The sequence below is a fragment of the Dipodomys ordii genome, unplaced genomic scaffold, assembly GCF_000151885.1.
Source record: "Dipodomys ordii isolate 6190 unplaced genomic scaffold, Dord_2.0 Scaffold134, whole genome shotgun sequence".
Classification (NCBI taxonomy): domain Eukaryota; kingdom Metazoa; phylum Chordata; class Mammalia; order Rodentia; family Heteromyidae; genus Dipodomys; species Dipodomys ordii.
The window spans coordinates 1144276-1159879 of NW_012267350.1; the positions used below are offsets into that span (position 1 = coordinate 1144276).

The following is a 15604-nucleotide window of genomic DNA, read 5'->3' on the forward strand; positions in this document are numbered from 1 at the left end:
AGCATAAATAGAAGCAGAAGGCTCTGTTCTTACATACTTGGAGGAGCAGAGAGCCCCTTTGATCCCAGCCTTTTATGGAGGCCTTAATCCCATCCAAGAGGGTAGGGGCCATCATTAATCACCCATAAAGACTCCATCTCAGTATCCTACATGGGTGAATGTTTCAACATAGATTTTGAAAGGGTGCATTCAGGCCAGGGTGGTCGTTCCTCCCCTCCCCCAAATTCATATCTTTTGACACGCAACCTAATCTGAATGTCCCCCTAAATGTTCCAGCAATTAAATGCTCATTTTAATACTATTACATTTGGAATTAAAATTCAATATAAATGAGAGAGGGTACAGAAATCATGGCTAGTGGTTTGATCATCTGTACATCATGAACCTTCCTTTCCTCCAAACGCTGAGGCTCAGTTACTAAACATCAAGTAGAATGACATGGAGAAGGAATGGAAGCCTAATGCTCTTTCCCACATTCTTTGCTCTATTTTTGCTTCCATCTGGCTGTTCCTGACATGTATCTTTTACAATAAGCTAGTAATAAAACCTGTCTGAGTTCTGCAAGCTGTTGTAGCAAATTACCAAGCACAAGAAAGTATTCTTTGGAATTCCTTCATTTGTATCTGGTGAGAAGTCCAAATGGCCTAGAACTAGCAATTGAAACCTCTAGAGCCACTCATGTACAACATGATAGCAATTCTAAGTAAACCCTGTTGGAACAGTTGAATGTTCCCCAGTTGATATCCTAAAACTCCTACCCATTTGATGTCAGAAGTAGTGACTGAAAAAGGTACAAATGACTAGAGAATTGTTCTCACTTTTTGTGTGCGTCACTGGAATCCCAAGAAAGATGGATATTCATTTTGGGATCTATATGGAAGAGCAAGGTGCAGTAACCAGACTGTATTGTTTGATTTTGTTAGAATCTGCATCTGCATTCAAGGACTTGAACTTATTAGGCAAGTGTTATACCATTTAAACCACTTTCCAGCCCTGTTTGCATTAGCTGTTTTTCAAGTAAGTTGCTCTCTCTCTCTCTTTCTCTTTCTCTCTCTCTCTCTCTCTCTCTCACACACACACACACACACACACACACACACACACACACCAGCTATCCTGAACTGAGATCCTACTATTTATACTTTGTTGTGTAGCTGGGATAACAGATGTGTGTCAGTAAATGACTTATTTGGTTGAGATTGAGTCTCGCTAATAGCCCAGGCTGGCCTCAAACCACAATCCTTTGAATTTGTGTCCTGCGCCACTACACTTGGCTTTATTTTTTTTAACTTCATTTTGAAATAATTTGCAAAATACTGGTGAGAACTTAATACAGTGCAACAAGTTTGTAAAAGTCTTTCAATTCTTCAAAACGCAGAGACTGCGAATATCCACTCTTAAATGTATACCCAAAAGAACTGAATACAATGAACAAATACATATATATCCATATTCATTGCAGCACTATTCCTATTGACAATAGCCCAAAGATGGAAATGGCCCCAAGGTGATAAATGATGAACAAAATGTGTCACATTCATACATACAATGAAATACAAAACTATAAAAAATTAATTTCATATTTAACGACAATGCAGATGAACTTCAAAAACAGTATGCTTAGTAAAGGAAGCCAGACACAAAGGATTGAATATTGTATAATTCCATTCAGATGAAATGTCTAAAATAGACCAGTATAGAGACAATAGAGAAGTGGGGAAAGGGAGTGTAGGAGGGGAGTGACTGCTAATGGAGACAGCTTCTCTGGGATGATAAAAGGGTATGGAATTAATGTTCTGGTGGTGGTTGCACAACTTTGTGAATATACTAAGAACCACTGAATTACACCCTTTTAGTGATTTATATGGTATGTGAATTAGATGTCTAAAAATAATATGGTTAAGTGCCCACATTCACTGAATTACCAAAATATATGTACATCAGGTATTATGTAAAGTAATAATGTAATATTATGTAAAGAAATTAACACTGATGTACTATGATCTTATAGACTCTGGTTCAGATTGCGCCACTATTGTCCTGTTTCTGGTTTAGAATCCAGTCTTAAGATATCCCTCTCTTTATCATGTCTCTAGCCTTTAATATGAAACTATTTATCAGGCTTTGTGTTTCATGACTTTGACCCTGAGTACAGGCCAGTAAAATACCCCTCGATTTGGGTTTCTCAGCTGGTTCCTTCGGCCTTAAGTTTGGTTTACATATATTTGTTAAGAATACCACAGAAATTTCGTCCTTAGTGCATCATATCAGGAGACACATCATGTCAATCTGCCCCATTAGTAGTGGTGATGCTTAACATGGATCATTTGCTTAAATTTTGGATCTTGGCTATTCAACTTTTTTTTCAGTAATAGTAATGGAATCCAGGGCCTTGCACATACTAGACAAGCACTTTGTCATTGACTGAAGTACACACCAGTTTTGCAAATTTTCTTTGTATCACCATTGTGTACTTCTATTTTACCTCACATACCACACATAAACAGCTATGTTTGACACATATTATTTAGTTTAGATTTTTCTTGAAAATCATGTAGCATGTTTTGATATGCATAATTAATTAATGCAAAATAAATTATGCAATTATGAGTGGTATTGTTTCATATCTCATTCTGTTTCTTATTTTCTTTTTTCTTTTTTTATTATGAAAATACCATACAGAGGGGTTACAATTACAATTAGATGGGCATCTTATTTTCTTTTACTTACTGGTTTTAAAACTCAACCATGTTGCTTCTAAGTCAGCATCTTAATCCAGAGTGGACCATCCACATTTCATCTATGCATTTCCAGTAATGAACCCCAAATGAGAACCAATTCCTTGACACCACAACAACATTGTAGTGGGCATCTTAATGCATATATCCTTTGGTCTGTGTAGGAAATGATAGAGAGTATAGAATAAGGAATAAAGTAAGTCATGGGAGATATACTCTCTCTCACTCTCTCTCTCTCTGTACTTAATCAGTGAATGAGGCTTGCTATGCACATTCTTGCCAATAATTCATATAATGAAGCTGTTTCAGTCTAAATGTGAAGTGATATTTTGCATTTCTCTGTTTAGTAGTGATTATGAACATCTTTTCACATACATTTGAGCCTAAATTTCCTGTTCATGTCTTTTTCCGAAACACTTAACTTTTGGGGGGGGGGGTGCGGTCGTGGGGCCTGAACTTTGGGCCTAGGTGCTGTCCCTCAGCTTTTCAGCTCAAGGCTAGCACTCTACCACCTGAGCAACAGTGCCACTTCTGGCTTTTTTTTTTTTTGCTTATGTTGTGCTGAGGAATCGAACCCAGGGCCTCATGCATGCAAGGCAAGCACTTTACCACTGAGCCACCTTTCCAGCCTTACTTTTTTTTTTTTTAATTAAACAAGATTATAAGGAAAAGGCAGTAGAAGGGGATGGGTGACTGTAAAAAGGGAATGAAACAAATCCAGCAAGAATATTGTGTATTCTTGTGTACACGTTTGATTTTTTTTAAGTAGGAAATGAGTCTGGAGAGGGGAATAGACAGGATGGGGACAATGATGGAAGAAGTGGCTCTGATCAAGGCACTGGACATTTAGATGGACATGTTCAATTGTAACCACCGTGTACAAACTTTTACATTCCAGTTAATTTAAAAATTAAAAAATCATGCTTATGAGATGCATGCAAAATAAGTGAGTGAAAAACACATTAAATAGATTTGTGCAGCTGTCATCTAGGACAAGAAATGGAACATCGCCAATATCTCAAACTCATCCAGTCATTATTTCTCCCTCCCCAAAAGTAACTGCCATTTTGAATCCTAAAAATGTAATTTAGTTCTGCTTATTAACAAACTTTGAATAAGTAGTGGTACATGATTTTTTTGTTTCTCTTATTTTGCTCAGGAGTAACTATGAGGTTAATTCATAATGTATAGGTATCAGTTGTTCATTTCATTCCTGCAATTTTTTGTCAGTTGTGGGGCTTAAACTTGGGGCCTGGGAGCTGTCCCTCAGCTCTTTTGATCAAAGCTAGCACTCTACCACTTTGAGCCACAGTGCCACTTCTGGTTTTTGAGTGGTTAATTCGAGATAAGAATCTCACAGGGACTTTTCTGCCTGGGCTGGCCTCAAACCATGATCCTCAGATCTCAGCCTCTGGAGTAGCTAGGATTACAGGCATGAGCCACTGGTGCCCAGCTTCATTCCTGCATTTTAATCAGTGTTAGCAAACACTGATTGATTGGGAGAATTGTTATGAACAAGTCAGCCTTAGAAGACAATGGCAAATACTTTCATGTAGTGACTGTTCACTCCTATCAACTATCTAGGAGATAGTTGCTCCATAACCCTATCAACACAATATTGTAAATCATCTTAATTTTATCCACTCTAGTATATGTAGTAGTATCATGGTATATTTAATTTGATTACTAATTTAGTTGTATATCTTTTAAATATTTTTATTGGCCATTTTGGTACCTACTTTAGCAATACACTTGTTTGGTCATTATATTGGATAGGGCTATTTGTTGACTCATAGGAATTCTTTATATATTCTAGATAGAGGGCTTTATTTTGTTGCAAATTTTCTTTGCCATTTTTATTTCCTCAATGGTGTCAACGATAAAAAGTTTTCAATTTCAGGGGCTGGGAAGTTGGCTCAGTGGTAAAGCGCTTGCTTTGCATGCCAGAGGCTCTGGGTTTGATTCCTCAGCACCACATAAGCAAAAAGAAAAAAGCCGGAAGTGGTGCTGTGGCTCAAGTGGTAGAGCGCTAGCCTTGAGCTGAAGAACTGAGGGACAGTGCCCAGGCCCAGAGTTCAGGCCCCACGACTGGACCCAAAACAAAACAAAACAAAAAAAAAAGTTTTCAATTTAATGTAATCTAATCTATTGATCTTTTTTCATGTGTTGTTTTTGTGTGTCATACTAAAATATTTTGTACTTCAAAAGTTTTAATTTTTTTGTTTCTTTCATTTACATTAACTATTTTCCTGAAGAATAATTTTATGAATCACATGTATTAGATAATAAAAGTAATTTCTGAATATAGGGATTTACAATTTATCCAACATTTGTAGAAAATACATTCTACTACTCTGCAGTATCACCATAATGAATCAAATGTCTCTTTAGATGTTTATCTCCTATTTTATTGGCTTGAGTACTCTTGGACTAATAGCACATTGTCTATTTTTTTACTATAACTATATATACACATGCATTTAATATCCACTAGATTCCTTGTTCTTTGGTATTTTTATGTTGCTTTCTATATTTTTGATTCTTTTCATCTATGTTTTAAGTTTGAAAATCTATTATCTATTTTGATGAAAATGTTAGGGTTTTAATTGGAATTATATGTAGTCAATTTGAGGAATATTGATACTTCTATTTTACTGACTCTTCCAACATGTGAACATTGAGATCTCTTCATTGCTTCTGCTTTAATTTCACAATATTTTCACAGTTTTATGTGAAGAGCACTATTATACATTAGATTAAATTCTAGTTATTTAATCCTTTGTGATATTACTATAAATGCCATTTTCTTACCTGTTCACTTTTCAGTGGATTTTTTTCGGTTATATAAAAATGCAGGTGGGGTTGATTTTGTATGCAGCAACTTTGCTAAGCTTACTTGTTAATTTCAGATAAACTGAAGATTCTTTTCAACTTTTTGAGGAACACAAATATATCTATAAATGTGTTCTTTTTCCCTTTTTAAATCTCCATATTTACATTTTACCTAGTAATTGTATTGACTAGATCATGAATTGTAGTGTTGAGTTGACAGAGGGCATCCTTGTCTTAGTCTCAGTCTCAAGGGGAAATCTTTCAAAATTTACCCCAGTAAGCATGATATTCTCACCAGTTTCTATCTAAATAGAACTTTTAATGCAATTTACCACTTTCCTGAGGTTAAGAATTTTATCATAAATTAACAGGAAATTTGATTTAATCCTTTTTCTGCATTTATTGAAATGATCATCTAGTTCTTGTCTCCTTTGTTTAATCTGGCAATTGTTGTTGATATGAAGTATAGTTTGCATATATTAAAATAGGCCAATTTTAAGTACTATTTATGATTTAAAGAAGTTTAATAAGTGATCATCACAATCAACATATAAAGCTTTCTATCACCCTGTCATTCTGCCTTGTGCTTCTTTGTAGGTCATTTCCAAATCTGCTTTCTAACACTATCAATTAAACTGTCCTTTCTAGAGTTTTACCTATATGTGAGTATACGGTATTAGCCTTTTGAGCAAAGCTGTTTGACTTGGCAGAATGTTTTTGAGATTTATCCCTGTTGAGTGTGGTTTGTTCTTCCTTATTGCTGTTGAGTTGAATTGTATTATATGGGCCTATCACACTTCTTTATTCATTTCTCTTTCAGTAAACTGGTTTTGGGTTTTGACTATTAAGAATAAAGCTTTCATGAACATTCACTCTTGGTATGAACATAGATTTCCTTTGCTCTTGAGAAAATAGCCTAGAATTATGGGCAGGTATATTTGTAATCATATAAGAAACTACTAAACTGTTTTCCTGAGTGATTGTAATACTATATATTCTCACCTACACTTTATGAGCAATCCATTTGCTTTATATTCTTGCTGACCCTTAGTTCTAGAAATCCCCTTGCATTTTAGCCAAACTAATTGATGTGAGAAGAATTTCACTGTGATTTTAATTTATACATTCCTAATGACTAGATATTCACCTTTTGTGTATTTAGCTATCATATTTTTATTCAATATCTCTAAGTATATTTTGCTCACTTCTAGGTATTATTAGATGATTAATCAAGACAACCATGAATTGTTAAGTGACTTGATTTTCTTAAGTCTGACAGTAGATCAGGACTTTATTTGTGTGTGTGTGTGTGTGTGTGTGTGTGTGTGTGTGTGTGCTAATAGTGGGGCTTGAACTCAGGGCCTCACACTCTTACTTAACTTTTATCACTCAAGGTTTGTGCTCTACCCCTTGAGCCACACATCCACTTAAGTTGTTTTGCTAGTTAATTTGACATAAAAGTTTCACAGACTTTCTTGCCTGGGCTGGCTTCAAACTGCAATACTCAGATCTCAGTCGCCTGAGGTAGGATTACAGGTGTGAGCCACCAGTACCCAGCTCAGATCAGGACTTGAGAACTGTTAATATTAAAAATGTAGATGTACTCATTACCTGTAAACAAAGCTTTAGTTTAATTGTATTGGACAAATAGGACAAAATACCATTTTTCTTTTATAAACATTTTTCTAAATCTATTGTCTCAGCATGCTAAATGCCATTCACAGGATTAGTTAGGCAGAATGATGACATACAAAAACATTAATTTCCCATGTTTTCCCTTATTTACAATAACTAGTATAAGCCGAGGACAAGCAGAAAAGGTCAAAAGCTATGTACATATGACCTTATAAGATGATGTTAAGTGAAATGAACCCCAAGATAGGGACACAACTTGGTTTTTTTCTTTCTTGATATTGTTTTAATATATCTAAAATGTACTACGTGATTTTTTGTTTCTCTTGTATGTTCTTCCCCCTGGTATAAACCGTTTTCACTGTCTTTGATTTTGGTGCTCTGCATCTTCTATATACATTTTTCTAATTAGGGGAGGGAAAGGGAAATAACAAAATGCTGAAACAATGATACAGGATGACCCATTGTAACAATGAGATGTACACGACACTATGTAAAAAACAAACTTTACAACTGGGGGTGGAGAGAGGAGTTGGGGATGTGGGGAGGGAAGGGATGGTAAGGGCAAAACAAAGGGGGAGGTAACAATGCTCAACAGGAGATGTACTCACTACCTTACTCATGTAACTGGAACCCCTCTGTACACTATTTTTACAAGGAAAAACAAAAACCATTAATTTTTTTAAAAAAACTAAAGGAATAAATAAGGGAGGAATAACACTGTTTAAAAAGAAATGTACTCATGTAACTGTTAACCCTCTGTATATCACCTTTACAATTAAATAAAATAAAATAAAACATGAGCGAGCAGTGCATACCTGTAATTTCTACACTGAGGCAGGAGAATACCCAGTTCCAGGACAGCCTATGCTTCATAGTGTGACCTTGTCTCCGAAACCAAACCAAATCACAATGGACTAGAGCCTATTCACAAAACATGAAAAAGGAGAATTTTAAGTAGGAATTCCTCCAAAACTGATTCAAAGTGAGCACAGTTGTGTGACAGGATATACTTTTTCTGACCCTCCCCCCATTCTTTCCAGAACAAATGCATAATTGGCATACAAAAAAAGATTGAAACAGAAAAAGCTTGCAAATTCTGTATTTCTAGCTGTTGAAACATTATTTGGATAGCTGAGATTATCTCTAGCGACGCAACAAGAACCAACAGTTAAGCAACCAGAAAGCTACAGTAATTGAATGCATGACCCTTCCTCTTTTGGCACGTTCCTTGTAATCCTCTTCTAGAAGTTGCAAACGTCTATTCAGTTTGATTATCTGTCGTCTTATTGAAGCCGCATCTACAGCAGTTATGTCCTCCAAAATCCCTTCGAGTGTTGTGTCTGCATTTGAAATGGCATGCCTCAGATTATGTGGAGGACTGATAGTGGCGATTGGAAACCTGCCATCCAGCACTGGTCTGCGATTTTCATCTAGCACGGCTACAATATGGCGGTAAGCTCTGTGAGTAGAAGCCTGGATAAGTGATAAAATGCCATGAAGAGAGGAAAGGTTAGCTCTGTCTTCCGGGAACATCTGGAGAAACGAGTCTGGAGTTTGCTGTGGTAATGGTGGTAGGATAGTATGATCGATGACTTAACTATCCATTTTGATGAACAACATTCTCACCCAGAGTCCTGTCTCTTTCAGCTTGTCAAGTACATGGATTTCTTCATTTTCAGGAGTTAGGAGCTCTTTCTAAATCGAGAAATCGAGTGATCTTTCACTCAATGTAAGGACATGGGGTGATGTACCAAGATCTAAGAGGAGTAGCCTAAATAAGGTCTGTTGGTCTAGAAAACAGAATGTCCTTGTCATTTCCTACCATGACAACTGTCTCTGTACCTGCATCATCACAGTAGCATTTGGAATCCTTGACATTCTTGTTCCAGGTCAGCTTTTGATGGCACTCTTTTTTATTTTTTTTTTCTCTAAAAGCCTTACTGAGGGACTAGTAATACTGGTATATTCATTTTGTACTGAATTCCAGTCATTTCTACCATCTTGGCAGCAGTGAAAGAAAGAAATAATGTCCTTATTTTTGCGTGGGAACCAGCCACAGTACTTCTCATGAAATTTTGGAATTTGCTTCGCTGTGCATGTGCTGGATATGAGATGTAGCACTTTGACTGTGCCCCTAAGCTTTGGGAGAGGACCTTGATAAAGGCAGCTGGGGTAGGGAGAGGTGTTCTCTGTTTGGTTACTTTCAATCCTTTAGATTTTCATGTAAATTTTAGAACTAGCTTTATTTTTTCATTTCTACAAATCAAAACATGGGATTTTCATTAAGATCACATACAATCTACAAATATTTGGGGGCACCTTCCTCTTTCCTTGGTACCATTTTTTGGTTTACCACCCTTTTCTTTCCTCCAGATTAATTCTTTTTATATTAATTTTTATGTTGTTGTAAAAGTGATTGCAGAGGGGTTACAGTTACATAAGTCATAAAGAGTACATTTCCTTTTGGACCATGTCACCCCTCCCCTTTCTCTGTCCCAGTTTTTCCCTCCTTTCCCCACCCACAAGTTCTACAGTTCATTTTTTTCAAATTTTTTTTTGTGATTAAGTGGTTACATAATTTCCCAAATTTCACAGTATTGTGGGATAGTGAAGCTTAGTTAAAGTCACAAACACATTCTAACTTTCATGGAGCAAATTGTCTATCATGGTCTATAACATTTATGAGTTCTATGAGCTTTGTTATACAGTTATTTCTTCCACATTGGGTGATATGCACATTTCTTTTGTTTTGCATAGGATCAGCTGTTTCCTCTTTCCCACTTGTTCCCTCCCCCCCCCCATCGCTGCCATTGAGTTACTTAGTTCATTTTGATCAATGTCCAGTGCATCTGATGGGTCCCGCTGTTGTATGTTTTTCCCAGATTTCCTCTAGTTCTGTGTCATCCTCCTGGTTTCCCTCTGGTGTGCACATATAAACCATATATGTGATCAGCAGCATGGGGTTATTTAGAAGTGATTCAACCAGATGAGTGCAAGTCCTTTGTTTCTTTAGTCTTGTTAATTTTGTCATATCACCTTACATTTTGGATTTAACATCCACTTATCAGGGAGACCATGTGCCGTTTGTCTCTTTGTTCTTGGCTTACCTCACTCAACATGATTTCTTCTAGGTCCATCTATTTCCCTGCAAATGCCATTATTTTTGTCCTTTCTAATGGCTGCATAATATTCCATTGTGATAGATACCACAATTTTTGGATCCATTCATCAGTGGTGGGACATCTGGGTTGTTTCCATATCCTGGCTATTGTGAATAGTGCTGCAATAAACATGGAGGTACATGTGTCTTTGTATCCTGGTTCCTGTTGTTCAGGGTAGATGCCTAGAAGTGGTATGACTGGGTCATAAGGGAGGTCAATATTTAGGTTTTCTGAGGAGCCTCCAGACTGCTTTCCAAAGTGGTTGTATAAGTGTACATTCCCACCAGCAGTGTTATAGGGTTCCTCTTCACATCCCCTCCAGCATTTGTCATTGGCTGACTTGAGGATGTGGGCCATTCTGTCCAGATTAATTCTTATGTATCTTTTTGTCACTTAGTATTTTTATGTACTTAAAAATTATTTGCTAGGTAATGGTGGCTCATGTCTGTAATCTTACCTGCTCAGAAGGCTGAGATCTAAAGATTGCAACTGGAAGCTAATCCTGGCAGGAAAGCCTGTGAAACTCTTTTCTTTAACTACAAAAGACAATAAAAGCCAGAAGTGGAACTGTGGCTCAAGTGATGAAACCACTAGCCTTGAGCAAAAAGGTTCAGGGACAGTATCCAGGCCCTGAGTTCAAATCCCAGTACTGGAAAACAAAAATAGTTTACATCCGATTCTTTTCCATTCCTCCTCTCAGTGGGCTTGAATACATTCGATAATGTATCACTTTCATCTTTTATTTTTCAAAGAAATCTGTCCCCAAATTTCTGATTTTTGGTCTGTTTGTTCCACAGACCTGTTAATTACACTCATTCCCATATTAGGGTTTTTTTTCCTTCTCTCTCTACCTCCCTCCCTTTTCCTCCCTCCTTTTGTACATATTTTTTCACATGGGATCTCATTATGTAGCTCAACCTGCCCTCAAATTTACAGTCCTTCTGCTTCACCTGCTTGAGAGCTAAGATCAAAGGCATATACTTACATGCCTAACTTTTCTCTTCTTCTTGGCTTGACTGTGCTACTGAATTATGTCTTCCTTGTTCTTAGTTTATTATCTTTATTGGTAAGCATACTCCCCATTCATTTCCCAAGAAAGACAACATATGAGGCCAATTTTTTTAGATTCTATGTATCTTTATTTTTCCCCTTCATACTTGATTTGTAGTTTCTCTAGGCTGTAGATCGGTAAATTGGAAAGTATTTTTCTTCAAGTTTTGATGGCATGATTCCATTGTTTTGGAAATATTACTGGAGGGGAAATAAAATACTGTCTGGGTCCCTTATCCTTTATGTAAAAGGAGTTTGTTCTTAAAAACTCCTTTTTTGGTCCCAAGTAATTTAAAATTGTATCTCTTGTACCACTACAAAAAATAATAAAAAATAAAGAAAAATAAGAATAAATGCAATTCTGTCTCAAGATGAATCTATTTTCATCCTTTCAGAGGAGTCTTTTCAAACTAGAGATTTAAGTTTTTCCATTTGGGGGAGATTCTGTAATTATTTTATTGATAATATTGTTTGTTATGCTTTGTCCTAGTTTGTGTTTGGAGAACACAGGAACAAGAGAGGGGAATAAATAGCCTTTTCATAGATCTTACAAGCTTATTTGCCTTTTAAACTATTTGAATTTAAAGAAACCAAATTATAAGGAAGGAAAAAGAACACATTTATTATAAAATGGAATAATTTATAAAACTTAAGAACTCATAATAATATGTCAGCAAATCACTTTAAACACTTCAATTTCCATCTCCATAATTAGCACAGGTTATTCAGATTTGGGTCTTTTTAAGTCCTCTTTTTTGTTTTTCTCCTATTTTTACCCCCCAGTATTTTTTGTTCCATTTTGTATGCTATTTTCTCAACTCCCATTATATTCTTAAATTTCATTTCCAACATCTCTTTTAACTCTGAGTGTTAAATATTCTTTTCTCACACAATTTCTAAAAAATTATTTAAGTAGCTGTACATTCATACACTATTGTTCTTATTTCTCAGATATGGTATCTTATTCTCTGTGTATATAAATAACGCCCCTTCCTCCCTTTTTTTTTCTTTACAATTTTCTTTTCTCTTGCAAAGTCTATTTTCTGCTTTGTTTGGTTGTTTTGTTATTTTTTAGTTCTGATAATCTTGACTAACCTGAAACATTGTATTGTTTTCTATATAGAAGTAGGTATTTTGAATTCTATGAGGCACAAGAAAGTTATTTGCTTGATTATTTCATTAGGAAATCTCTAATGCTACTATCCTTTGTCCCCTGTAAATGGATAGGATTCCCAAGAGTAGAACTTTATTTTCTCTTGGGAGCATTTGAGAAACTAAATAGTAGGGAAGAAAGCCCACTATACAACAATTAATACGTAAGCTTTCCCTCAACTTTTTTATGTTCATTATGTATCTCTGCTATCATCTGTACATGATGTTCTTACTGTCCTTGTTTGCTACAATAAATAAACTTCAGTCCTCTGCTATGATCTATCTCTTTGTTGTTTGGAATGGAGGAGGTATTTTGGAACATACTTTCGTCTTTAAAGATGTTTTTTAATAAAGCCACCTCTTTTAAAAATTATTACTATGTACTTGTCCAAAGAGATTACTATCCCATAAGTCAGATTATGAGTACAATCTTTCTTGATCAATGTCACTACTCCATCATTCTCCCCCATTTCCACCTCCTAGCCTTATCATCAAGTTATGTAGTCCAATTTTTACATAATGAATATTGAATATAATGTCTGCATGTTCTCACTCATCCTGTCTCTATTCATGGAAACTGCCTCTTTTCAGTCTTACATTCATCACTGTTTTTTAGTTGCTACTAATTTAATTCTTAATCCTTAAGGAAATTTTCAGATGCAAACTGTTTGTTTCTTTGATTTCTCAGTGCTGGCTTAGAATTGAAATGAGTTGAGCCCTTTACATCAGTTATCATCTTTCCATCTGCTTTCCAGCTTCCATAAATTTATTATTCTTGTCTTCTCTTTGTTCTTGTGGCTCTATGGCAAATATAAATGTTCAGTGGGTCATGATTATCCAGAACAAAGCTTCCCCTTTAGCATATATTCATTGTGCTATTCATGTGTTTTCTGATGAACTTTTTCCTCCCATTGCCCACTGTCCTTGTCGTCCCTCAATTTAACCAGATGCTCACATGTTCAGTGTACTTAATAATGCTGCCATAATGCTCTGAAGGATAATTGCCAACTGCAGTGACACTGTAGGGAGAAATCATATGTGTGTAAACGTTTGTACCTGTATGTACACTCATACACACACATGCACACACAGAGTGAATAGGTTGAATTTTTACCTAAGTACAAACACAGAACACTCAAAAAAAAGAATATCTTTTCCCAAACATTTGTTTCCCAAGCGTCTTTGCCCCAGCATATCTAAAAAGCTGACAAAATATTGAACATGTGAAATTGGGTTTCATTTTTATTTTTTAACCTGAAATTTATTTAAAAATTTTATTATCTTTAAGCAGTTGTGCAAAGGGGTTTTAATTCAACAGATCAATTTATGAATACAATGCATCTTGATCCATGTCACCCCTTGAGAAAGTCATTTGAAAGTATGCCATAGTTCCAATGATAAAGCATTAACACAAATAGTGTCCTTACAAGGAAATATTTAGAGATATTCTGGAACATCAGATACAGCATCAGACAGTAAATGGACAAGTAATTCCTGAGCATTTGATGCCCATGTAAAAGATAGAACTGAGTATGTACCCAAGTGCCCTTGGGCATTTTCTTTGTCCATTTTCCTGATGTTTTGAGAAGCCTGTTTCCCTGTTAGTCTGCCTGAATTCTTTTATAAAATACTTCTTTTTACTAGGGTAGCTCTAATCTTATGCCTGGTGAAAAGATCATCTAACATTAAAATTTCATACAATCTCCCAAATGTATGACTTTTGTGTAGATGAAATAGAACTATATTGGTGTTCAAATGAGTCCTGTTATAGAAGTCACTTATTATTAGTGACATCACACTCTATTAATCCCATGCAATGATGGACCCATAATAAGCCATACAAAAGTGTGCAAGTTTAAAGTTTGTCCTCTGATTTGATGTACTACCAAATGGTTTTCCTTTAAGGAATATATTTTGATTTTATGTAATGCTAGCACAATAGGACTGTATATAGTATGGATTCATTTAGTTACAGAAACTTCAAAAAATGTGACAAGGGGGGCTGGGAAGGTGGCTTAGTGGTAAAGCACTTGCTTGCCTTGCATGCATGAGTCCCTGGGTTTGATTCCTCAGCACCACATAAACAAAAAGAAAAAAGCCGGAAGTGGCTCTGTGGCTCGAGTGGATGAGCACTAGCCTTGAGCTGAAAAGCTGAGGGACAGCACCCAGGCCTAGAGTTCAGGCCCCATGACTGGACTCCCCCCCAAAAAATGTGACAAGATGCTAAGGACCTTCATGTGGTCTTTAGAAGGATGCTTGCTATAAGGACTGTAACAACTGCTTGAAAATCTATTTGAAGAGAATATTTTTCTAGCAAGCATTCAAAACAGTAAACATGAATTCAAAAAGACTCATGATTAGAAAGTTTTTGATGATTAGTGAGTTTTGTCTCCTGCATGATTAATAGTTGAGTAAAAGTTCAATAATTATTAATACCATGAGTTCTTAAGATATTTAGTCTTTTGGACCAATTGAACTGAATATACTCAAATGTATTCAAATGTACTCAAATCTCAGATGGAAGGAATTTTGTCTAATTCTGTGCTATAAGAAAAGCCCATTTCTTTCTGATTAGAGACCCGGAAACACAACAAATCAAAGAAAGGTTGGACAAATGGGATTGCATAAAGTTGCAGAGCTTCTGCATGGCAAAGGACATAGCTAGCAAGAGCAATAGAAAGCCCACGGATTGGGAGAAGATCTTTACTAGCCATACAATGGACAAGGGTCTCATATCTAAAATATACTTGGAACTCAAAAAATTAAATTCCCCAACAACAAATCTTCAAAGAAACAACTGCCCAATAAACAAGTGGGTGAAAGACTTAAAGAGAAACTTCTCTGAAGAAGAAAGAAGGATGAACAATAAACACATGAAGAAATGCTCAACCTCCCTAGCCATAAAAGAAATATAAATCAAAACAACATTGAGATACCACCTCACTCCAGTTAGAATGGCAAAAATCAAGAACTCTAACAACAACAGATGCTGGAGGGGATGTGGACAGAAGGGAACCTTACTTCATTGTTGGTGGG

The 15604-nt window shown here is 35.9% G+C and overlaps 1 pseudogene; it reads right to left on the reverse strand.

Annotated features, from left to right (window-relative positions):
- Window positions 1-8348: 8348 nt before the first annotated feature.
- Window positions 8349-15604, reverse strand: part of LOC105996647 — a 27447-nt pseudogene continuing 20191 nt past the window's right edge.